Source organism: Rhinolophus ferrumequinum, chromosome 4 (assembly GCF_004115265.2).
Source record: "Rhinolophus ferrumequinum isolate MPI-CBG mRhiFer1 chromosome 4, mRhiFer1_v1.p, whole genome shotgun sequence".
In the NCBI taxonomy this organism is placed as follows: domain Eukaryota; kingdom Metazoa; phylum Chordata; class Mammalia; order Chiroptera; family Rhinolophidae; genus Rhinolophus; species Rhinolophus ferrumequinum.
Window position 1 is genome coordinate 26,846,354 of NC_046287.1, and position 23,700 is coordinate 26,870,053.

General features: G+C 37.5%; 1 protein-coding gene and 1 pseudogene across 14 annotated transcripts in view; one reads left to right on the forward strand and one right to left on the reverse strand.

Annotated features, from left to right (window-relative positions):
- Positions 1–23,700, forward strand: part of LMO7 (LIM domain 7) — a 190,174-nt gene that overhangs the window by 22,147 nt on the left and 144,327 nt on the right. The window lies entirely within an intron of this gene.
- Positions 7,688–8,550, reverse strand: LOC117021268 (ATP synthase subunit gamma, mitochondrial-like; annotated as a pseudogene).

Consider the following 23,700-nt stretch of genomic DNA (forward strand, 5'->3'; position numbering starts at 1 on the left):
TCCTTTACCACTTTTGTTTTCTTCAGACCCCTCTGCTCATCAGTGTGGTTGGGGCACCTTGGTCTCAGGAAGCTGTAGAGTAGGTGTGAGTAGAAGGGACCTTTGGTCCTAAATATCGCTCGTTTAGTTTGTTCTGGTCTCTACTCTTAGAAACCCATTCTTTGGAGTTTTGGAGATTTTATTTCCGAGTCCCCCTCCTGAGTAGTACAGAGCTGCCTTATTTCTTGTCAGGATTTTCAGGTGGACTTAACCAATCGCTGGTACTTTGTCAATGGAATTTAGAATGTCAGTAAGGGAGTATGGAGTCCCCATGAGTGGGGTTAATTCAATGCCACAGACAGTTTTGCAAACTTGTATTTTCACATTTAGTCTTCTTACTGTTCACTTTAAATCCCTATTCTAAGAAGTTTTTATTATTCTCTCCAGCATTCATCTTCCTTCTACATATTATTGTCCTACTTTATTTTTACCTGTAGTGTATATATATCCATCTCTTTTAAAAATAGTGATTTTGGCTTAGCTTTGTCTCCTGTTCCAGTGTGGAGAACAGGAGACTTGAAAGACTGAGAAACCCTGGTTTTTTCATCTTCATGTTTCCCATAGTACTTTGTAAACAAAATTACTGAAGTTTTCTGTGCTTTAGTTTTCTTATTGCAAAATGGTAGTAAAACCTGCCTTATGGGGTTTGGAGGATGAGGCAAGGCAAGTAGAAAGCTGTTTTAATTGGAGCAGTGAAGGAATCCAGAAGATGTGAACACCAGAAGTAAGGAGAGGCACCAAATTCCAGAAAGGTAACCAAGACACTGTGGGAGTGCACAAAGGAATGAACAGTGAAGAGTCACCAGACACGACTTCCAACCACTGCCACCTGTTTCTAGTTTCTCGTCCTCCTCTTGCTGGAGGCATACCGGGGGTGCGTGAAAAATGTCCTTGTGCCCTTACTGTCCCTTTCGGAGTGCATCTGCCCTGGAAGCAGGTGTTCCCTGTCTCCTTCTATGCTGCAGCTTTAATTTTATTTGTATTTTAACAACTTTATTGAGATATAATTTACATCCCGTAAAATCTTGTGCTTTATGCAAGATTCTTAAGCAGCACCCCCACATTCTCCTAACTACATGGGATTACTTTTAAAGTTGAACAGCATTTTTTTTTTTAAATGGGTGTGACTTTCTGGTACTAGAAATCATAAATTATCAATGTTTTGTTCTTATTTTCCTGCCCTTTACATTTCCTTTTATTTTTAAAATTCCTTGTTACTTGCTATTTTAATATTTAGTGGAAAGTGACACAGTTGAACTGAATGGCTACTCCTGACCATGAGTCACCCTTAATCATGTGTTAAACTAAATTTTTTAATGGTCCAAAGGTTCTTCTGTGCGGTACTCATGGAATTTTTAGAAACCAATCATTTAACAAAGACTGTAATTTTCAGCTGTGCTTTTGCTTTCTTATTTACCTTTACATTCTCCAAGCATTAGACTATTTTCATAATTACCCTGTGAAGGCCAGAGAGGAGCTAATGATTAACCCTTGAAAGAGGACCTGTGTGAGGAAAGATGTGGATTTAAGTGTCCCAGGTTCACATCTCTCATCCTGATGTTAGTGCTTTGGGGCTTTTAAGTGCTTTCCTGCGTTTTTCATCTGATCCTTTTTGAAGGATCTTCTTTAGGAGTAGCAGATGAAGTTCGCATTTTTCCAGATGAGGAAACGGAAGCCCACCTAAGGGACCTCTATACAGCTTCCGAGGGATGGAGCTGAGGGCCTCTGGTTTGAATCCTAATATCATTCATATTAGTAGATCGAGTATATTTTCCTATGGGCTATTCTACTTGTTAATTAAAAGTAAAAGGAAAGTTTTTTTAATACTCAATTTTAACCCAGTGAGTATTTGTTGATTTTCTGGTATGGGCGTAGGAGAAAGAAGAAATTATCCTTGTGAAGAAAGCATCTGGCCTCGGGGAGTTAAACCAATCCTAGACTGTTCACAAAGGAAGGGAACCTCTTATTAATTCCCTTTAAATACTTCCCCACCCTTTCCCCCCCCTTTTGGAAGTTTTCTGACTTTAATGCTGAGAGTTTAAAGGAGCACTTGTAGCATCATCTGGCTAAATAATGTCTTTAAAATGACCAGTGCATCGGGTTTTTCATGTGCTTTTGATGCTGACAGTAATGGAAAGGACTTGTTATACGAGTATAAGGGACGATATTAAAGATTACTAATGAGCTTTTGAAATGTTCTTCATCACTATGTGTACAGTTTATTTGATCACAGCCAATGTAATGAATTTGTTTTCATTGCTAAAGAATTTTCTGAGATATCTATATTTTAAATTCAGATTTGTAAAATATTTAGTCATACCTTTTTTTCCAAAGTTCAGGCATAAGTTCCTTTTTATATATTACATGCTTCTTTAATCCAATATAATTTTAAGTTGTGTTGAATTAAACTTTTGTAGTTTTAATGTTTCAAACTATCAGTTAAGAAATCTGAATTTAAAATAGTGAGTGCAATAATACTAAAGTTACTAAAATAAAGTGCTGATGTGTTTATTTACCTGCCTTGGGTAATGGTTTGGTGGGGCTAGTCCTACCGGTCTTAGCATGGTTGGGGTCAAATGCTAATTGTAAGATGAAATGGGTTTAAACTTACCTTTAATTGTCTTGAAGCTAATCATTTACAAACTGTTATGCTGAAGGACACAGGATAAAGATATTGCATACTGCTGAAAGGAAAAACAACAAAACTAACTGCAGCAACAACGAAAATTCTTCTGAGGTGTAATAAAAAAAATGGGACATAAAATTATTGTACTAAAAATTTAATTATTGCTTGTTTGTTTTTAAGAATCAAAATAGGACTTCTAAATGTTTAAATAAGAACCTTTAAAGTTTCAAAATGTTGTGAAGTATCAGTACTGAGGGTGAATACTGTAGTTTTTGGACCATTTCTGATCTGTATGTCAAATGTTTAAGATACAAAGCACTTCTATACCACTTCTGATAAAAATTAGAAAAACATTACATAGTAGGAGTTTTTATATAAGGTAAATCCAGTAGCTTAATGACTAGGGAACAATTAATATCTTTGTTCCCCGTGTCTAGTTCATGTCTAGAACTTAACATTTGCCAAATAAAAAACTTGATTTACTCTTTACTAACTCTTCATGATACATCTGGAATCCAATAACAAGGTTGATTTTAATTTAGATAACCGCTGGTCCTTGAAAAGATCTTTCTAAATATCTTTGTAAGGTAACAATAGATATATGTGTTCCTGGTCATAATTTTTTGGGGCAATTTTGTTTCATGGTTGAGGTTGATAGCCGAAAAACATAGTTTTCAATTAGAAAAATAAATTATGTGCCTCATTTTTGTGTAGTTACTATTATCAACCTAAATAAAGAGGTAAACTGAGGCAAATGCAAATGACCAGAAATTGAGTTTATTTGGGAGTCGCAAAGGAATTGAAATTTGGAAAATGCATGCTGTAGCAAGTTGCAGGAGAGTCCTTTGAGGATTTGGGGCAGTCTGTATACACAGTCAAGGAGTGCAAAGAGGGGGCAGCCCAGCCAGAGTCCTAACAGTATGTTCATTGGCTTGAGGATGGGGAGGGATTGTTGGCAAATGTTCATTGGCCAGGAAGTAGTTTTCAGTCTCCTGTAAGGCAGGCGTTTCCAGGAAATCAGTTTCTCAGTTCTTGAGTTCCATTCTTCTGAGGGCGTATGCATGACATTCTTCATTTCATAGCCTCCAGTTCCGTTTTAGATTGAAACCCTTTCATACTATGAAAATGTGAAATAATGGATGACTTCCAATTTGTGTTGCATGAGACACACTGATAGAGTAAAATAAGGTTATCTACTTTGACAATATATATCTATTATTTAGGGTTGATGATTTTCATGACTTCTTTTTTTAAGCTATTTTCTTTCTAGACATTCTTTGATGCTCTCCCTTGTGCCAAGATGCTTTTTCCAGTGTTACTTTCTGTGATATTTTCTCTCTGCTCTCCAGTTTTTTCCCTTTATTTTTATATCCCATAAATGGGATTTTGGGATAGAGAAAGGGGAATGTAAAAAGTCTGTCAATGAATTCTTAAATATTATTTTTTAATCTAAAACTTGCCTTGATTTTAATTTTACTAAAGTTGGCTAAAAGAACATTGGGAAAAAAGGAAAGAAAAGTTTTCTAGTCTTTTAATTCTATCTTAATATAGTCAAACATTTCGACATATGTTACATGGATTATTTATTTATTGACCTCATAATCCCTATCTTTTACATATTCTGCGCTCATAGTACAAAATCAGTATAAGATAGTATTTCTGGAGCCAACCTGGCAAGCCTTGTTTATATGATCATCCCTAAGGGGCCCTCTGGCTGGTGAAAATGCATGTATTTTCCATTACCTAGTTTAAATTAGCATAATGATACGATGTCAGATATGTGTATAGAATAAACTTTTTTAGTATTGTTTGTTTTTGAGGAAATAAAAATGGCTTCTCAAATTATACTAAATACTTCATAGTAGTTTTAAATTTGTTCTCATGCTTTTATTTGTAGGTGGACTACCCTATTAGATTTTCAGTAATTTCATTAGAAATTTAAAGCTTTCAGAAAATTTTCAAAGGTTTTGATTGATGTAAGTTTTAGAATCAGAGCTCAGAAACAAATCTGTTCTGATACTTTCTTTTTTCTTAAGGCTGTGATTTTCTTTCTGTGGTGTAGTTATTGTTCTTATATATCCTGGATATTTGGAAATAGTAATTTAGGTACTTTGTAAACTTTATATGGGGAAAGATCAAATTTACTTTTGGATTGTTATTTTGTAAATTAATAAAATTTTAATCTGAATGGATTAAATTACTTGTTAGAATTCTAATTTAGAGGCAATTTGTATCTATATGCTTGGCCCACATTTTATATATTCTGTAGCTATTCAGTGTTGGAGGCTAGATACCAGAAATGAATATAGTAAGGATTTCTACAGGTGTTGGTAGTTATTTAACTAAAAGTACGTTTTCTATTTAAGATGATATTTTCTGTGTTATGAAGAGTGTTAGAGGATATTTAGAAGAAAACTCATAAAGGATTAAGATTTTTCCCCCCAATAATGTTTGGTGTAAGAATGTTCTAATGTGCTTTTAACTGAAATTGAAGTTAAAGAAAATGTAAAACGGAAGTTAAAAACTTACACCTAAAACAGCTTGTTGTTGATATACACCATGCTTACAACTTACACTGAAATACATTTTAAAAATTGACAATAAATTGGTAAACTGGTTTATATTTGGGAATTGGATATTACTCTATTTTGTGATTGTAATTTTTTTTTTTTTAAATGAGGTTTCCCCAATGTCTTCATTATTTGTGTCAGGATTTCAACACTTTAAAAACGGGAAATCTTCCTAAAGTAATCTCAATTCTTACCTGTTAGTTCTAGAATGAGTTTAAAAATCTTGATGACCCAGGATGGTGTAGTTACGGTTGATGCTATCCTGCGTCCTTACTGTGCTCCTAAGGCCATTCCAGGCTTCCTGCAAAAACAAAAAGACAGTATGTTCTCCCTTCTTTATTTTCATTCAGTAACGGGTCCTAGGCTGTTAAGAAAGAGGACTCAGCTGTTGGACATTTTATTCTCCATGCCTGGGGACTATACTCCTCTGTAGCTGCTCTTCTTGACAAACAAGTGTGTGATATTTGTCGCTCTATTGTTGGTCTCTCCCATTTACTTCCCTCTTCAATTTTTTTCATTGTTTATTTTGTAACCTTTATGAGAAAAACAGTCAATCAGAGTGCTTTTTCATTTCTCTGTGAGAATTAGACTATCTTAACTCCACACATGTCTTAGAATTTTTCATGGAGACACCACATTGTTCCTAGATATTTCTTTGAGAGCTATTTCTTCCCTGTTAGAAATTATTTCTGTCACCCTATCCTTTTGTCCCCAGATACCTTCTCTGTACTTTCTCTGAACTCTCAGAGACCTGACATGCTTATACTTCGGTACCTGAGATTTTATTATACGTGTAAAGGAGAACCTCCTAATAAGTTTGAGGTTGGGAAGTAGAGTGAAGAGCATGCTTGTAGCCTCACAGGACAGATTAACTTCTGTATTTAGAGTTTGCAGGTATGGCTGACTTTATTTATTCATTAAATTAGCATTCATTAAGGATCATGTGTGTGCTAAAAGCATGAATGAAATTCTGGGCCTTATTCTGGGATACAGAAATGAATGGCTTCCATGATTATTTCTTGGTTTAGTTGTCTGATACGTATCATGAGGCACATAGGCAGAGAGAGCTATGGGAGAGGAGAGGAGACATCAGAAGCAGACGATTGGGGAAAAATTAGGACAGCTTTCTAAAGAGGCAAACTTAATGAATCCGTGTCCTGGGAATGAGTAGGTTTCTAACTAGGAAATGTGGAACTGAAAGCCTTTTCTTCTAAGGGAACAGGTTGCGCTGAATGTGAGGGAGACTGGTGTTCCCGGGGACTCCCCGAATTCTAGCTGGAGGAGTGGCGAGGAGCGGCGAGACACCAGTGTGGACCATGTCAAGCAGCAGTTTTCCAGGTGGTTTCTGAGACCTGTAGGTCCCTGAGACACTTGTGTGTGTGTGGAGGGGAGTCTATACGTTCAAAACAATATTAAGATTTTATTTGGCTTTTTCACCCTAATTCTCTCCAGAGTATGCTAAGAATTTTCCAGAGGCTACATGATGTGTGATGACATCATTGCTCTCATGTTTAATGGGGTATGGACTTGTGGATTCTTGTGTTTGAAAAATTTCTCACTTTAAATTTCTAAAACAGTAAATAGTGATAGATAAGCCTACATACATAAGCAAAAGCTCTTTGGGGCCTTCAATAATTTTTAAGAGTTGCGTCCTGAGACCCAAAAGTCTGAGAATGAATGCTGTTCTAAAGACTTTGGATTTTATTTTAAGTGCCACAGGGAGTCATTTAGTGACTTTTGCGAGACGGTGACGTGATCAGTATTTTTAGAGCCTGGGATGAAGTGCTTACAGGCCAGACTGGGGCAGAGAGAATCGTCAAGCAGCTGTTGCTGTAATTTAGGAGAGATACAAGGGCTCCAGCTACTTTCTGTTGGGATAGATGTGGTGGTATAAATAATTGTAGAGAGATCTAAAGTACCGAGAATCAGTAGCTCTGGAATGTTTGTGTGAGGAAGAAGTCCTGCTCACTCCCAGGTTTTTGACATGGGATGCTGGCACCCAGTGGAGTATCGTGAACTGAGTGGACTGCTTTCTTCTGTCTGCACTTGAAAGGTATGTTGCACTCTTCTCTGGCTTCCTTCCATTGTCTCTCATGAGAAGAGCTTGTAATTCAAATCAGTGCACTTCTGTATGCAATGTGTCATTTTCCTCTGGTGGTTTTCTAGATTTCCTGGTATTTGCTTATCTGCTTGAATTGCTAAATTCATTTCCCAATTTTTGAGGAAATTTTGGCCATTATTTTATCAAAAATCTTTTTCTTCCATATTCTCTATCTCTCTCCTTCTTTTTCCACCTGTTATTGTAAGTTACTGTAAGATAATTTACAAATATCTTGATGTCTTTAGTAATTTAAACAATGGACCAAAAATTTCTTTCTACCAGGATAGCAGTAATCCTGCTGGCTGAATTCTCCTTCTTTTCCCCTTACTTGAGCAGGGAACTTGATTTTCATTAATTCAGAGCTGCAGTGCCCCAGATGATTTCAATCAACTCTTTTGTGATGACAGCATGGCGGGTGTGATTGAAAGTCAAGGTCAATTTGTCAGTCATCTCATAAGCATTCTTGCTAGCATTGTCCGTGGCTATCATTCTGGCATTTTGGATTCCTTTAGAGAATAGCAGATGATGTTGGCCAGATTGTATTCTTGGTAATTCTGCAGCCCGTCAGCATCAATATCATCGTAGACACTCATGCTTTCAGCACTTGCATTGCTAGTGAGGGAAACGGTGGGCTTTCCTTCTGTCTCAAAAGAGGTGACAGATCTGAATCGATTAAAGATGCTAGGTCCTTCATCAAATTCATATCCAGAATTTAATAATTCTAGGGCAGTGATTGATGCATCTCCAAAAGTAGGGGGTTTTCTTCCCACTTCCTTTCATGTCACCGGCCACTGGTCAGAATGAGTCTTATGAACTATAGCCCTAATTTTATCACCAATCCCAACAATCTTAACTTCTTTCCTGGCTGTTCATCTGTTTAGCAATCCAAGAATGGATAGCCCGCAAAGCCCTCCATCTGAGGATGTTTCTTCTTGTCGTCAGGCACCTTAACATCAGCGTTTTCGTACAGAGCCAAAGATGCTCTTCCATACACTTGAGCTGGTTTCAGCTCCTTCTCAGCTCGGGCGTATTTTGCTGCTGTTAGCATTTTTATAGACTTGGTGATTTTCTGGGTGGTTTTAATTGACTTGAGTCACCTGGTAATATCTTTCAAACTTGCCATATTTTGAACTTGGATCCATCGTGGTTGTGTGGCCCGGCGCGGAGAGCCCAGCAATGCCTGCCCAAGAAAACATGGTGGTACTGGCCCCGCTGAAGGTCAGTCCTCTCTCTCCTTCTGTGACATCAATTACAGTTGTTACCCAATTATGTTAGACATTTTAATGTCCCACAGGTCCCTAAGATTCATTTTTTTCAATTTTTCATCTTTCTGTTCTTCAGATTGAATAATTTTTCTATTGATCTGTCTTCAGTACATCACCAATATCTTGAGGAAGTTCACTGACTCTTTTGTCCCATTTTATGTTAATCCCATCTAGTGAAGTTTTTATTTCATATACTTTATTTTTCAGTTGCTGAATTTTCATTTAGTATTTCTGTTGTCATTGTTACAGTTTATATTTCTCTCCTGAGAGTTCCTTTCAGTATTATTGTGAGCCTTTTTTCCTTTCTATACCTGAGAATTGGAATGCTAGCTGCTTTAAAAATGCTTGCTTGCTAATTAGAACTTTGGTGTCTCCCTTGATTGTCCTTTTCCTTGGGAAGGAACCCGTTTCCTCCTTCTTTTATCTCAAGTAATTTGGATCGTGTCCTGGACATTATAAATGACATGTTGTAGGAGCTCTCAATTTTGTTACATTTTTGCAAAAAAAACACGTATTTTTGTCTTCTTGTTTGTTTGGTTAAAGCAGACACTTAATTTGGCTGGACTCAAAGTGCCAATTCTGTTTTTCCTATCATGGTGGCAGCTTAAATCTCAGTTCAGCTTTTTCCCTTCAGCGGAAAGCTTGGAGTCTGCCTGCACATCTGCGACTCAGTGGCCATCTGAGATTGGGAAGAAGTTTTATACTTCATTCTCTCTTGCTCTCTTGCCTGGAATTTCTCATTTTCCAGTGACTGACTGTTCGGGACTCTGCCCTCTAGTTCTGAGCCAGTGAGACTGTTTTTTGTTTGTTTTTTTGTTTAGCAGAAAGTGAGCCACGTGTGTGCACAGACTGAGGTGTGTCCTCACGCTATAAACCTTAAAAAAACTGGAAACTCATCCGTGCAGTTCCTTCTTCCACATGTCAGCTCACCTTCAGTAACTGCCTGCGTTTATTTGCTCTCCAGTGTTGTCAGAAAACTGTTTTTCTGTATCTGTAAGTACTGCATTTATAGTTTTTATCTGTGGGAGAGTTGGTCTGATACCACGTTTCCCCAAAAAGAAGACCTAGCTGGACCATCAGCTCTAATGCGTCTTTTGGAGCAAAAATTAATATAAGACCCGATATTATATTATATTATATTATATTATGTTATGCCTGGTCTTATAGTAAAATAAGACTGGGTCTTATATTAGTTTTTGCTCCAAAAGATGCATTAGAGCTGATTGTTCGTTTTTGGGGAAACACGTGTAGGAGGTACTTGTCCTAGAAATTTTGTTGGCAGTACTAATTGAGGAAGAGAGATTATAAAGACAGCCAAATTAAGTGAGTGGTAGGGAAGTGAGGCAGGATGATGAATTTAATTTTGGTCATGTTGAGTATGTTGGTAACCAAAGTGGAGTTACCCACCAAGCGGTAGTTCTGCATGTGTGAATCTTGGAAGTGTGGGTGGGCTGGAGATACGGATTTAGGCATATCTAAGCATGCTGGTGATGACGGACATCGTGAGAGTGGATAAGCAAGGAGGGATGTTTTGAGAGAGCGTTGACCTGTATTCACAACCCTGGGGAACAACCATGTTTAAGAGGTAGAGCTAGGAAGGGCAATCCAGGAAGGAGATTCAAAGTGTAAGTGGAGTAAGGGAAAGTTGTAACAGAAACCAAGCCAGTGGGCAGCAGTTCTTCACTTGGGATCCACTGATCCAGTTGGTCCCGGATTATTAAGTTTCAGGGGGTTTCTGAACTCTCTACTGTGTGTGTGTGTTTGTGAGTGTGTGTGTGTGTTGTGTGTGTGTGTGAGTGTGATTTTACTGGGGCGAAGGTCCATAGCATTCATCAGATTTCTAAAAAGGTCTGTGGGATTGTGACCTACAAACACTTAAATGTTGAAATAAACAGTATCAGATTGAAGCTCAGAAAAATGACTGAAAAATCTCTAATCTGCAACTTTGGAGCTCACTCGTGGCTTAGCGCATTTCAGAGTGAAGGTGGAAGACAGTTTGGAATTCACTGAGAAGTAAATTGGAGATGCAGAGGTAAGGATCAGCCGGATAGAATTCTCTTTCAGGAAGTCTGGATGATAAGGCAAGGAGAGATTGCATGATAGAGAGGAATCAGATCAAGAAAAACATTGCACTGGCCTCATCTGTCACAGGCCACTTGCCATTCTATCCCCATTGCACTTATGTGCTGAGTTTTTCAGTTTGTGAAAGCTGCTCTATGGTCCAACTCTGCTTGTGTAGGCTGGCGTGCATACATTTACAGCTTTTGATCCCAAAGTGGTTATGAGCTACATGAAAACAGGACTGACTTTTCTCTTTATTTCTGGTGTTCTTTCCCGATAGCACCTTTTATTGTACCCTGCATGTAGAAAAGACTTCACATGGCTCACTAGGAAAGATTTCAGGATATGGGATAGGCCCGTGAGCTAGTGGAAACAGGGGTCCCAGTGCCAAGAGTGTAGAGCACATCTCTGGTGCAAGGTTTCCCTTCCAGCTCTGCCTCGATACTCTCAGGTCTCCAGGGGGATTGCAGCTTGTGTCCACTACAGGCTTGACTTCCTAAGGTTTACCCCTTATAGGCCCTTAGAACAAGAGAAGGCCTTAAAAACTTTGTCCAGGACAAGTAGGGAAGTATGGTATGTATATCCCCCTCTCCTGCCTTTGGTCCTCTTTTCTTAATAGACGAGAAGTGTGATTAGATGGGAAGACACTGACTGAACTAGGATGGGAATTAGAAAGGTAGGCTGAAGTAGGGGGCTGAGGTTTCGTAGCTTTCTGAACTCATCCTGATGTCCTTATGTTAAAGGAAAGTTGCAAAATAGTTGCTGTGGCTTGTTCCTCTCACTTTTAGTTTCTGCCCCTGAGAAGTAGAATACTTTCCTGCTTCCCAGTGTGCTCCCCTCCCCTAAGCCAGTGAATTTAATAAAAATTCTTGTTCCGTCTAGCCCCAAGGAAGTTATCAAGTGTCATTGTTTTCCTAATACCAGATAATGCTGGAAATAGTTGATCAACAAATGAATGAGAGCCAATTCACCATCAACATTTAATTCTTATAGAAATTTATTAAAAAAATGGATCTATAGTGGGTTAAATTTATGGTAGATATTTTAGACCCTACCCTGCTTAGGCTCTTTGCCAAAGAGTAAAATATATCAGCTCAGCTTTGGAGTTCAGTTCCACAGCCAGCCTGCTGCCTTGCTTACCTCCACGAAAGCTCTGCATCACCTTGAGCTGGCAAACCTTGGTGGGAAAGTGCAGCTTAACTGTACAGTGTAACTAAAACACATAGTCACACGGCCTCTGAGAAATCTGAATGCTTTGGGTAGTCTGCATATTTCATTTTTTGTTTAATTTTTAAAAGCACAAATGGAAATTTAGTATATACACTATTTTGTTCCTTGGTTTTGATACTTAATAGTATAATCTGATGGCCCTTATATATTGCCACATAAAAGGCTTTAAAAAGTTTTTTTTTTTTTTAAGTTGGAAAATCTACTATTTGTAGTTATTGTACTTCATTGAATGGATGAACTGGACTTAATCTAACCTGTCTTCTTTTGATAGATATTTAAGTTTGTTCTGATATTTGTAATTATAAGCACTAATGCTTCAATAAGTAACATTGGGCATAGGTCATTTCACATGCATGTAGTTATAATTGTAGGATGGTTCCTAGCTGCTGAATTGTTGGGTTTCTTTTCTAGAGGGTTGCCACACATGTAGGAGAGGATCTGTTACCCCTATTCTTATTCTTGGGCAATCAAAAACATGATGGTGGTATCTAGTGGTTTTGATTTTGTAGTTGTCTGATAAGCAAGATCGATCATCTCAATATGTTTAAGGGCAATCTGTGTCTTCTCTGTTAACTCTTTATTTCCATTCCTCTTCTGTAGGAGCTTTTTATTAATGAAAGAAATTGGCTTTTTGTTTAGCATGTGAGTAATTTTTTTGTGTGTGTTGGTTTGTGTTTTGACTGTGTTTTGTTTTTCCATGAAGAAAACTTTTTTTTATCTGTCTGTAGTTGAGTTTATTAATCTTTCCTTTTATGGTTCCTGGGTTTTTGTGTCATAAAGACCTTTTTCATTCCTAGAGTATAAAAATTCTCCCAATTTCTTTAGGTTATTTGTAGATTCACTTTGTATGCTTTAAAATCATTGATTTATCTGGAATTAAATTACATTTAAGGTATGAACTATGGATCTAACTTTATTTTTCCCTCAGATAGCGACCCAGGTGATTCACTATTTTTTTTTTTTTTGATATGATGTACGTACCAATGGCAGACATTATAGGTTGTTTACCTGATATTCATTCTTCTCTCTTCGCCATCTGAACCCTGATGTTTATGTGAATGTTAGTAAATTCAGAGAAAAAAGTTTGCCTTCTCAGACACCCTTGTGCTAAGATCACCATGAGTCATGGAGGACTAGGGGATAGAGTATCCAGAAGAACTGTCACCTGGCTGGCAAAGAGGGATGAACTGACGGCATCACCCTTTGGTCTTACCTTCCCTGTTTTCCTGCTTCATGAGGATGTAAGGTGCAGAGGTCCAGTGTCTGTGGACCATCATGGAAATTACTGTGGATTACACTTTGAGAAACACTGCTATGGATGCTATGAAATTCACACGTGTAATTGTGTAAAATGGAACAGCAGTAAAAAACACTTGTGAAAAAAGTTCCAATCTCTGGCAGCAGAGGTCAGAGCGCTTCTGTGAACGCTGGCAAACACAAAGCAGAGTGAAATACAACGGAAGAATGCAACTGAGTGGGAGGACTCAATTCTCAGTTTTTATTCCTAATATGCTGGCCTTCCCCAAACTGTGCTTGAGAGTTAGGGTATACACACTCTACACTGAAATATGATGGCATTTCAAACCAGATATGTTGGTTTTCTCATTTAGCCTACTTTTTGAAAGGAGAGAAGACCTGCTTAGAGGAGATGATCCATTTAGTTTCAGCATATGGATAACATATTCTGATTAGAGTAGTGGAATAAGTCATATCTAATCTTTTAAAAATAGAGATTTAGTTGTAAAGAAAATACAAGGAATAATTTAATGAAATTACTGGATTAAATCTGCCAGCAACAGCAAATAGTTTGTAGTGAGTATATGGTTTCAGAGTCAATTTCAACTCCCTACTCCTGTTATTTATAATTTTATCTTCCATTTAAATTATACAGAAGAATGTTCAAGTGTATTTTTACCCTGTATTTTCTTTTAGTTATAAAGTCTTTTGTAAACCAAATTTAAGCTAGGATCCTTGGCTGTAAAACAAATATTTTCATAAAACGATATTTAAATAAACTTGTTTAAGAAATTGGCTTCATTTTTTTTTTTTTTTCAGATTGCTACACCTTTTTCCCCCATCCTAATCTTAGCATTTTCTTTTAGTTCCACAAATAAACTAAACATGCTCTTTTGGCAGAAACTTTCTTGTCTATGGTTTTGGTGGGAGTTTGAACCAACAAGGAAAATCCTAAGACATCTCTGTTGCAAGAAGCAAACTCTGAAGTGATGGGTGACTGCTCTGAGAGCACGCTCTGTATCTAAATGTTACCCAGCCCTTCACTGCTGGAATGCTATTCTTTAAAGAGACAAAGAGTGAGTTATTAACTTAGTTGAATAAGGTGGTCAATGAGACATGATGTTGTAACTCATAAAATGAAAGAATTATTTTATAAATTGGCCTCCCCATTTGTAAATCTCTCTTCCTTGTAACACACACGCACACACAGGGATGTCATTTACAGACTTCTTCTTAGAAGAAACAAAGTAATAATTAAGATAGTGGGAAAATTTACAAAGTTTTCCCTAAAAGTGCACACATTTGTGAAAGACTGCATATACAATATCAGGTGACTAATAGATAAATATGTATGCATTGTTAGACATAGTCACATTCCTATTGAAAGTATCCTTAGCTTCCTGCCTGGAGCATACGAGATGATTAGTAAATGTTGGTGGAATGGATGAATAAAATTATGCTCTCAAGTAGAGCATGTTAATTTTTAAATATGGCTTTCTCCAGACTGAAAATTTGATGTATTTGATAAAACAGTGACTTTCGCTACTCATTAGTCTCTATGATTATTAATGTGATTATAGTGAACAAAAAAAGATTCTTCAGGGCTTGCATTTTTCAGGGCAATTATACACAAAGGAATCAAGCATTCCAAACTGGCTTCTTTCCATTACTATGAATACCTTCTCAGCATCTCTGACTGTGGGGGAAGTGTACCTGGAAGCAACGTAGCAGGTAATGTAACACCAGGGCGGGGAGCAGGAATTTGTTAGGTGTTGATTCTCTTTTGAATTCTATGAATGTCCCTTGCTTTGTATCAATCCACACCTGAAGATTAGGTTTGCTCTGCTATGGATAAAACATTCCTTATTTAATGCATTCCACAGCAGCTACCAATTGAATGTGAAACTCAAACCTTGTTTCACTAGCTAACAAAGATGAGAAGGCATTGCATTATTAAAGCTTTTAGCCACTAAGAGGGGTGCTAGGTAAATAAGTTGAGGACAACCCCCCCCATTGTTTCTAAAACAAAAACAACTATTCAGGGGTGGTACTTTTTTGTAATAAGGTGACAATTCTTCGATGATTGCACTTAACGGCTTTCTTACAATCTATTAAATGTATAAAACTGTAACTTGGACTTAAGTTGAAGCTTTTAATATGAAAACTATGAGGTTTTTCCTTTGGATCAAATCCTGGTAGTACAACTTTTATTTTTGTGCCCGAGGTATGTAAGAACAACTTATCTTGCTTTTTAAGAAAAGTCTTTGAAGACCTTCTTTGTGTATAGATGGAGCCCAAGTATTTTTTTTTGTCCTGGATTTGTTTTCCATGGCTGACTAATTCAGAAGTGACATAGCTAATAATATATACATTAAGCACCAGTAAAGACTGGCATATTGGAATGGTGGCATAGTTGTTGAAGGATATAGACCATGAAAAGTCTTCTCTAAAAAATCTGCTCTAATACTTTTGATTAATTAGAGATTCATTTACTTAACTTTTTTTTTTTAATTGCAGTTATTCTCTGGGAGACTTAACCATTCATTGTCATTTAATTCTTATCATTATCTCACATTTTGAATACACTTGGGATATGTTTTGTGTTGATTTATGTTTATAAGCTACTTTATGTTTAGACATTCATTCAATAAATATTTGAGTACCTACTAGGAGCCAATGCCTTTTCTAGGTATTTGGGATATATTCATGAAGAAACCAAACATACAGAATAAGAATTAAATTTGTAACAAAGTTCAGCCAAATATACTGAGTTTGCTGAAAATCTTGTAGTAGAAATTAGCTAGATTGCTTGTGTGTTCAAATAAAAGGCTGTGCATTTATCCCTGCAACCTTGTTTTTTTGAGGAATGCTTTCTAATGGGGTTCCACAGAGCAGAGCTCTCCATGATGACTTTTGGGAGATGGGGATGACATTTGCAGAATAGATGGCTTTTCGGATTTGCAGAATCTTGTGTCACCCCCCCCACCCCCGCATCTCACCCCAAACCCCCTTTATTAGATCTGCTCTACTCCCATCAGTTTACATAGTTTCCTTTAAAAATAAATGTTCTACTCTAGGCTATAAGGGAATAGCCTATTACTGCAGAGCGTTAGCAAATGGATAATTATTTTTTCCTGTTTGAAATTTGCCTTCAGCACAGTGGTTTAGATGTTCCATGATTAACCTTTGTTGTCATGTTAATCTGTCATGTTCATCTATGAGTTTAATTTCTTTCTTGTCTTTCTTGCTTGGTAAAACTGTTCAGGACACTAACTAGATGATTTTCCGAAATTTGTAGCTCTGTTAGAATTGGAAGTTTGGAAAAGACCTTACTCAGCAGCTGGTACTTGATCATGTTTATTATGCCCACTCCCTCCAGTGATAGAGTCTTTGTTCACAGTTGTTTTGTCTTTGTAGCAGACCGGATTCTGCCCAGATCAGCTAGAGTTGCTGAGCCTTGGAAAGGAGCAAGGCTTATTCAGATGCGGAAATGGCGGAAGGGTATTTCTGCCAGCTCTTGCCAGATTAATGCTGTGAAACACTCTCCAAGTGTAGTCATCGAACTACCTGCATCAAAGTAATCTAGAATGCTTGTTAGAGCTGCAAATTCCCAGCTCCCGCCTGAAGTATGAGCAGATGGTCCCGGTGATTCCTCGTTCCCAGTACAGTTTAAGAGTCACTGTCTTAAACCTCTTAATATCAGCTGAGATAATGGCAACATTTCTAATAGCTGTTTCACATTGATGCCTCTTACCTTTTCTTATTGAGGTATAATTTTCAGTGAAATTCGCCCTTTTTAGCGTACTGAAACAGATGCAGTGCCATCACTCCCCCCAAATTCCTTATGCACCTTTTTGTAGTCGACCCTTTGTTCCTCACCCCCTGTCCCTGGTAACCACTGATCTGTTTCCATCTTTGTAGGTCCTTCTGGTTTTAGCATTTTGAGAATGTTATATACACGGAATCATACTATTTATAGCCATTAGAGTCTGGCTTCTTTCACTTAGCGTAATGCATTTGAGACTCATCGATGTTGTTGTTTTTATCAGTATTTCATTCTTTCTTGTAGCTGAGGAGTATTCCTAGAATGGATATACCACAGTTTATTGATTCCAATTTGAAAGACATTCGAGTTATTTCTAGTTTTTGGCAATTATGAGCCACTATGAACATTCATGACAAGCTTTTTATTTCACTTGACTAAATGCTTGAGGAGTTGATTGATGGGTCTTATTGTAAGTGTATGTTTAACAGAAATCGACACACTGTTTTCCACGTTGGCCGCACCATTTTGCATTCCTACCAGTAATGTAGGAGTGTCTGTTTCTTTTACACCCTTGTCAACACTTGTTATTGTGAATTCTTAAAATTGTAGCCATTCTAAAATGTAGTACTTGTATGTTTGTAGGTGTGCAGTAGTACATCCTACTGGTTTTAATTTGCATTTTCCTAATGACTGACTATTTTATTTGAGCACGCAGCATCCTCTGTTGGACACTAGGCCATAGCTCTCCCCTCCCCCAGGGATTTATGGATGTCAGGACAAATGACATGCAGGTACCAATGAATGTGAAATAAATTTTATTACTCACGTAATAAATAGCAAAAAGATTCACCAAGGGGAAGTGCTTGAGTTTTGTCTGGAGTGAAACATGGTGAGGAAGGTGTTGGTAGTTTGGGATTTTTATCATGGTGAAAGGATGGAGCCTGAATAGGCTCCTTTGTCAGCCAGGTTTGTGTGGTCTGAAATTTCCATCGGTGCCAAGGGGACTGATGGTGCAGGTGGGCTTTCTAATTGGGTTGTCGGTGTGGGACAAAGAGGAAAGGGGAGCGCTGGGGACTTGAAAGCTGTCAGAGGTCACACAGACTCCCTTGAGTCTTTCTCTTTATTTACACTAATGATGTTGAACACCTTTTTTGTATGCTTACTTGCCATCCATGTATCTTCTTTGATGAAGTATTTGTTCAGATTATTTGCCCATTTTTTAAAATTGGGTTGTGTGTTTTCTAGAGTTCTACATTCTAGATACAAGTCCTTTTCAATTATGTTTTGCAAACATTTCTCCCAGTGATTTGATTTTCTTTTCATTCACTTAACAGTGTCCTTCAAGCCTTCAATGAGTAGAAGTTATGTCCCAGCACTAATTATTGTAATTCTTCTTACATTAAGAATTACATACCCTCCTGTTTTTCTCAACAGATTCCTGTTTAGCTGTGCCACTCTTCTCTAGTACTTTTAAACCCATGGCAGTATCTTTAAATATATGCATTGTCAGTGTAGAGTAGTGGAAAAGATTATTTTCCATGTATCCAAACCTTGTCATTTTGAAATTTCTTAGTATATTTTTTTCTTTTTAAAGGTTTTCTTTTTTTCTTTTTTTTTTTACCATGGAAGGTAGAAAGTCTTGGGGGAAGGACCTAGAAGTTGGGTAACCTTCTTGTTAAAATTTGGTTCCATAAGAGAAAAAAATAGAGGCTTTGCAATTCTATGGCATAACTAGAGTGGCAGAGCCTGAACTGAATAGCAGATGTGTGTGATCCAAAGCTTGGGCTTGTTACTATATACTGTCCATTCTTCACTCACCATTTTACTTTTCTTTGTCTCTTTCACTGCAGAACCTTCGTTTTCTCATCTTGTTCGTGTATTAGTGATTTACAGGTTACAAAGAGCTTCAGATGTCAGCTATGATGTTATCTTCAAGGTTTAATTTTCTGTGATGGGATTTCTTAGACTGAATCTGGTAAATTCCACCTATCTCCAGCTATTTGTAAATTATTGTGTAAAGCCAGCGATATTGGAAAATTTAAGCATGTTTTCTATAACTTCCCAATTCTTTGTCCTTCAGGTAATCTCCCCAGAATTTTTTAGATAATGAGAAAATGTGTTGCCTCTGAGTGTGCCTTGGTTTAGACTTTCCATGGAATTTGCCTTTATTTCATTTTGCGTAGACTTAGTAAACATCCTGTAGAAGATGGACATGAACTTGGAGTAACCTGGGTTTGTGAACCCTACTGGCCACTGGGAATGAAGCTGCAAGGCCGTTATGGAGTGTTCTTTCCCCCTTCTGGCTGGAGTTGACTCGTGTTTGTGTGAAGTGGAAGGAAACTAAAGCCTCATCCCACACTATTGTCTTCCAAAAGAATGCCAAGGAAAGAAACCAATTAAAAGATGAAAGCCTGGCAGTTTATTTTAATCTCATCTGCCTGTCCTGGGTGGCTTCCAGGCCTTGTCAAGGAGAGGAAGCAGTGGAGCCTGTGGAATATTTACTTGGGTTTGTCCTATGGAAACTAATTCAGTGCTCAGCTGTTCATGGTTTGTACCAAATGGCTCATGAAGAATACACTGAAATGCAAGCCATGCTTTCAGGCTTCCTTTTGAATGCATAGCTCCCTGAGGCCTGTGATGGCCTTTGACAGAGCCAAACATTTAAGAATGAGAGACGATGCAAGAAGCTTTTAATGGCTTGGCTATAGATGAAGTGTCTGTGGGCTGTGTCAAATGACAAAAAAAAAAAGAAAAAAATCAGGTAAATAATGGGTTTGATGTTCTTTATTCAAGGGCATACAATCGTGGGATGGGAGAGGGCTGCACCTCACAAGCGGTGGAGCAATGTTCCGGAGGGATTGGGGCCAGAGTGAGTTTTATAGAGTATTTGAAGCAGCAACATGGAACCAGGCCGTGATTGGCTAGGAGTTTGGGGATTTCCTTATAAGGCTAAGGAGGTCCTGTTTTCTAGGGTAAGGCGAGCTTGCTAAAGCTCAGTTGTAGAATTCTGATTGGTGTATGTTAAGTTCTTTGACAGGTGTTTCCTGTAAATGCAGGCTGACTTAGGTTTAGATTCAGGCTACTGGACGGCGTCCATTTTGTGGGTCCCCACATACGAAGTAATTTCATCATCAGTAATTATGTCTAAGAAAGAGGAGGTGATAAATAGGGAAGACATAGCTACTTAGTTATACCAATTTACTGGGAAATGAGGCCCCATCAAATCAAGATTTCCCTCTTACCTTTGTCTTTACCCCCTGTCAGGGGTAAAATATATTGAACTCGACTTTGTGGGAGGGGTTTTCGGTATGACAGAAGGGTCTAGGTAAAGTTTGTGGAAACAATGTCTGAAAACAGATCCTTACAGTGAAAGAACTGGAGAAACATTTGGGAGAAGGCGGGTGCATGTGAAATCAGTCTTCCTATGGGGAATGAGGGCACCCTACAGGTTGTGCCTGCATGATCCCCGTTTTGGATTTATTATGAGGTGACTACCAGTTATGAAGGAGAGCTAAAACTTGGCTGTATTAGAATCTGTTTTGTTAGAAATATTTGTCATGTCTGATCTGACTCTTTAAGTGGCTGGAATAAAGGATAGGTAAGTTTTAAAGGAGACGGACTTGAGAAAGTTCTAGAATACAAAGTACAATTTTGAATATAGGCATACCTCATTTTATTGTACTTAGCTATATTGCATTTTACAGGTATTATGCTTTTTACAAATTGAAGGTAAGGCCCTCTACCAGCAAAGTGTTTACAACTCACTAGAGGTTTAAAGGATGGTTAGCATTATTTAGCAATAAAGTACTTTTAAATTAAGTTTTATATATATATATATACATATATATATAAATATATATGTATATATATATAAATAAACATTGCTTTTTTAGACCTAATGCTTTTGCATACTTAGTAGACTACAGCAAAGTGTAAACATAACTGTTATATGTTATGCATTGGGAAACCAAAAAATTTATTTGACTTGCTATATTGCAATATTCGCTTTATTGCAGAGGTCTGGAACTGAACCCACAATCACTCCGAGGTATGCCTGTAATTTGGAAGAAAGCCTTAGTGAGGGATAGTGCTTCTTGGCCACCAGAGGGCAGTATTCATTTAACAAATATTTACTGAACTCCGTATTTTATTAGAGTTCACTGAGAACTTTGGGAAAGGAAAGCAACGACTGGAATGAAGACAACTTTGTTTTACATACACCCCACTCCCTTTCTCTACCTGGCTACCTTCAATAAATATTTTTTCTCTCAAACTTTTTCTTTCTCTCCAAGCAGAGTTATTCCACAGCATTCAGTACATATTTCTATGTAGCACTTCTTATATTTTCTTTAGTATGCTTAGATTTCTTGTACAATACAAATAACAAAAAAGCTCCATTTCATTTGGATAAACTCCTTAGAAAAAGATTGAAAAAAAATTGATAATTAGCTCCCATATTTTTTCTACTTCTGTCAATTTCCCAATACATTTAACCCAAGCAGGAAAATCTTTTCAGTAAATTAAGGAGTTGGAGCTGACAAATATATTGAAGAATACCAGCCAAGTTACATAGATCTCATTGTTGTTTTTGTTTCCCATCTATTCTTTGCTTCAAACCTCCATACAAGTTTATTTTCTCAAAATTTTCAGCATCCAACAGCATTCAACAAAATTTTCAGCATTCAACAAAGTTGCAGCTGGCAGTAGCTTTGACAACTTTTACACCAAGCTCTCTGGTAGCTCACTGGTTGCCGAGTTGCTCAGCTTTCTCCATTTTCCAGTTGTACGCAGCCTGGCCTATGCTATGGAAGGCCTGACTTGTCCATTTTAAACATTTTTCTTCAAACCTGTCCCTGATTCAAATGTTGAATACATTCCTTCCACTGGGTTTTATTTAAAGATTATTTCCTAAAGGATGCCCCTTCATTCTTCAGTTGATCGTCTCTGGAGAGTTTCTCTTCCTCAGCACCCTCAATCGTGAGGTTGGAGTTTTATGCTTGGAATGTTTTTCATGTAATTCTTGAAATTTATTCCACATATTTAAGGAAATTCCAGAACAGCACACTTCACATGCATTTATATTTGCCTTTGTTTCAGTGTTTGGTCCTTCTGTAGGGAAATCTAAGATCTGTTTTTCTAATTATCTGATCTTTCTCTTCCTGTGAGTTTGCTTCATCTTTAGAGTTCAATGCAACATCACATCACTTAGGCCAAGAGGAAGCAGCCCGCTTCACATCTTTTCTTAAAGTTCCAGACTTCAAGAGGGTCGCCCTAGAAAGGTACACCTTCTCCTGCCTGGCTGCACACCCAGAAGTCTAGGCTCTGGGGGGCAGAGCTTCATTCCAGGTTTGGCAAGACTTCCTTCCTAGGTACAGAACTCAATGCTCAGGAATCAGGTAGAATTTCTAGCCTGTTGACATTTCCATGAACGGTAGGTGTTTTCCAGGATACAGTGATTACAAACACAGTCCATTTTCCCAATCGGGAGAGTCCTCACCCCTCTCACTTTGATTAGGGTGGGACGGAGAAAGCTTTTCCCACCAAAGGTCTGGGAGGCCTCTGAGGTGCTCCTTTTGAGGAACTTGTAGGCCAGGCTGATGTCTTCTCTGGCCCAGATCACCTATCTGGGCCTGTTACCAGAAGCGCAAGCCCATATTTTATCGTGTGCTTCTCCTGTATTTGTAAGATCCTCCAGGGCACGCTGTGTATATTTGTATCTATCTCAGCATTTAACACTAATGTATTTGAATGAGTGAATGAAAACACTTGAAAATTTGTCAGTGACAACAGTTGCAAACTTTTTCTATAAGAGGCCAGATAATAAATATTTGAGGCTTTGGGGACCATGGATCTCTATTAGGACTACTCAACTCTCTGCCCATTGTAGTGAGAAATCTCATTGCAATTGATTGGCATCTGTGTTCCAATAAAACTTTATTTATAAAATAAATCAGGATTTATTTATAAAACATAAATAAATACAACTTTATTGTGTTAGGCCTGGGTTTGTCCCATAGGCTCTAGTTTGCCCATTGCCTGGCTTAAGATGTGGTTTTCCATAAAATTAGGTTTATAAGTTATTTTGTCTACCACATTGCTTTAACAAACACTAACCAAAGGCATCAAGTACATTGATTTTGTTGATTGGATGGATAAATAATTGTTTCCAAAGGCTGAATAATAATTCCTACTTTTTCTGATAATGCTTCAAGGAAGTTTTCAGAGAATATGTAGGGGCTCATCTTTACGTTGTATTTGTGTACATATATATATATATATATATATATATATATATATAAAATTATAGTTAATACTAGAGATTTAATTTTAGTAAATGAAAAGTTTTGATATGTCCATTTGGAGTATACTCTTTAAGCAAAACTGGCAGGTTTTTCTAAGCTGAATTGTGACTGAGGAGAGTGTTTTTAATTTTAAAAGCTTAAAAAAAATAGTTCTGCTTCAGGTAATGTGAATATAGCCAAAATATCACACTGTTTGTAGACCAATGACCTAATGTTTGAAGTATTATCCATCTCGTCAATCTCCTGGGTGTGGGTAGAGTAGAGGATGTTTGTTCAGTTTAGTTTCAGAATACAGAAAGGTGTTTATAATAAGAAAAAAATGCAGGATTTCTATGGTCTTGGCCTTACTTAGTGTCATGAGTTAGTTAACTGTTAAATGTAATATGGAAATGTTTACTATAATTTCAAGGTCATCCTTGCAGCCCGCTAACCTCGTGTCCTTCCTGTCAGCCTTTGTTACTACCTAAGATGGAAGAGTTTTGGTCATGGTTCTCAACACTTGAC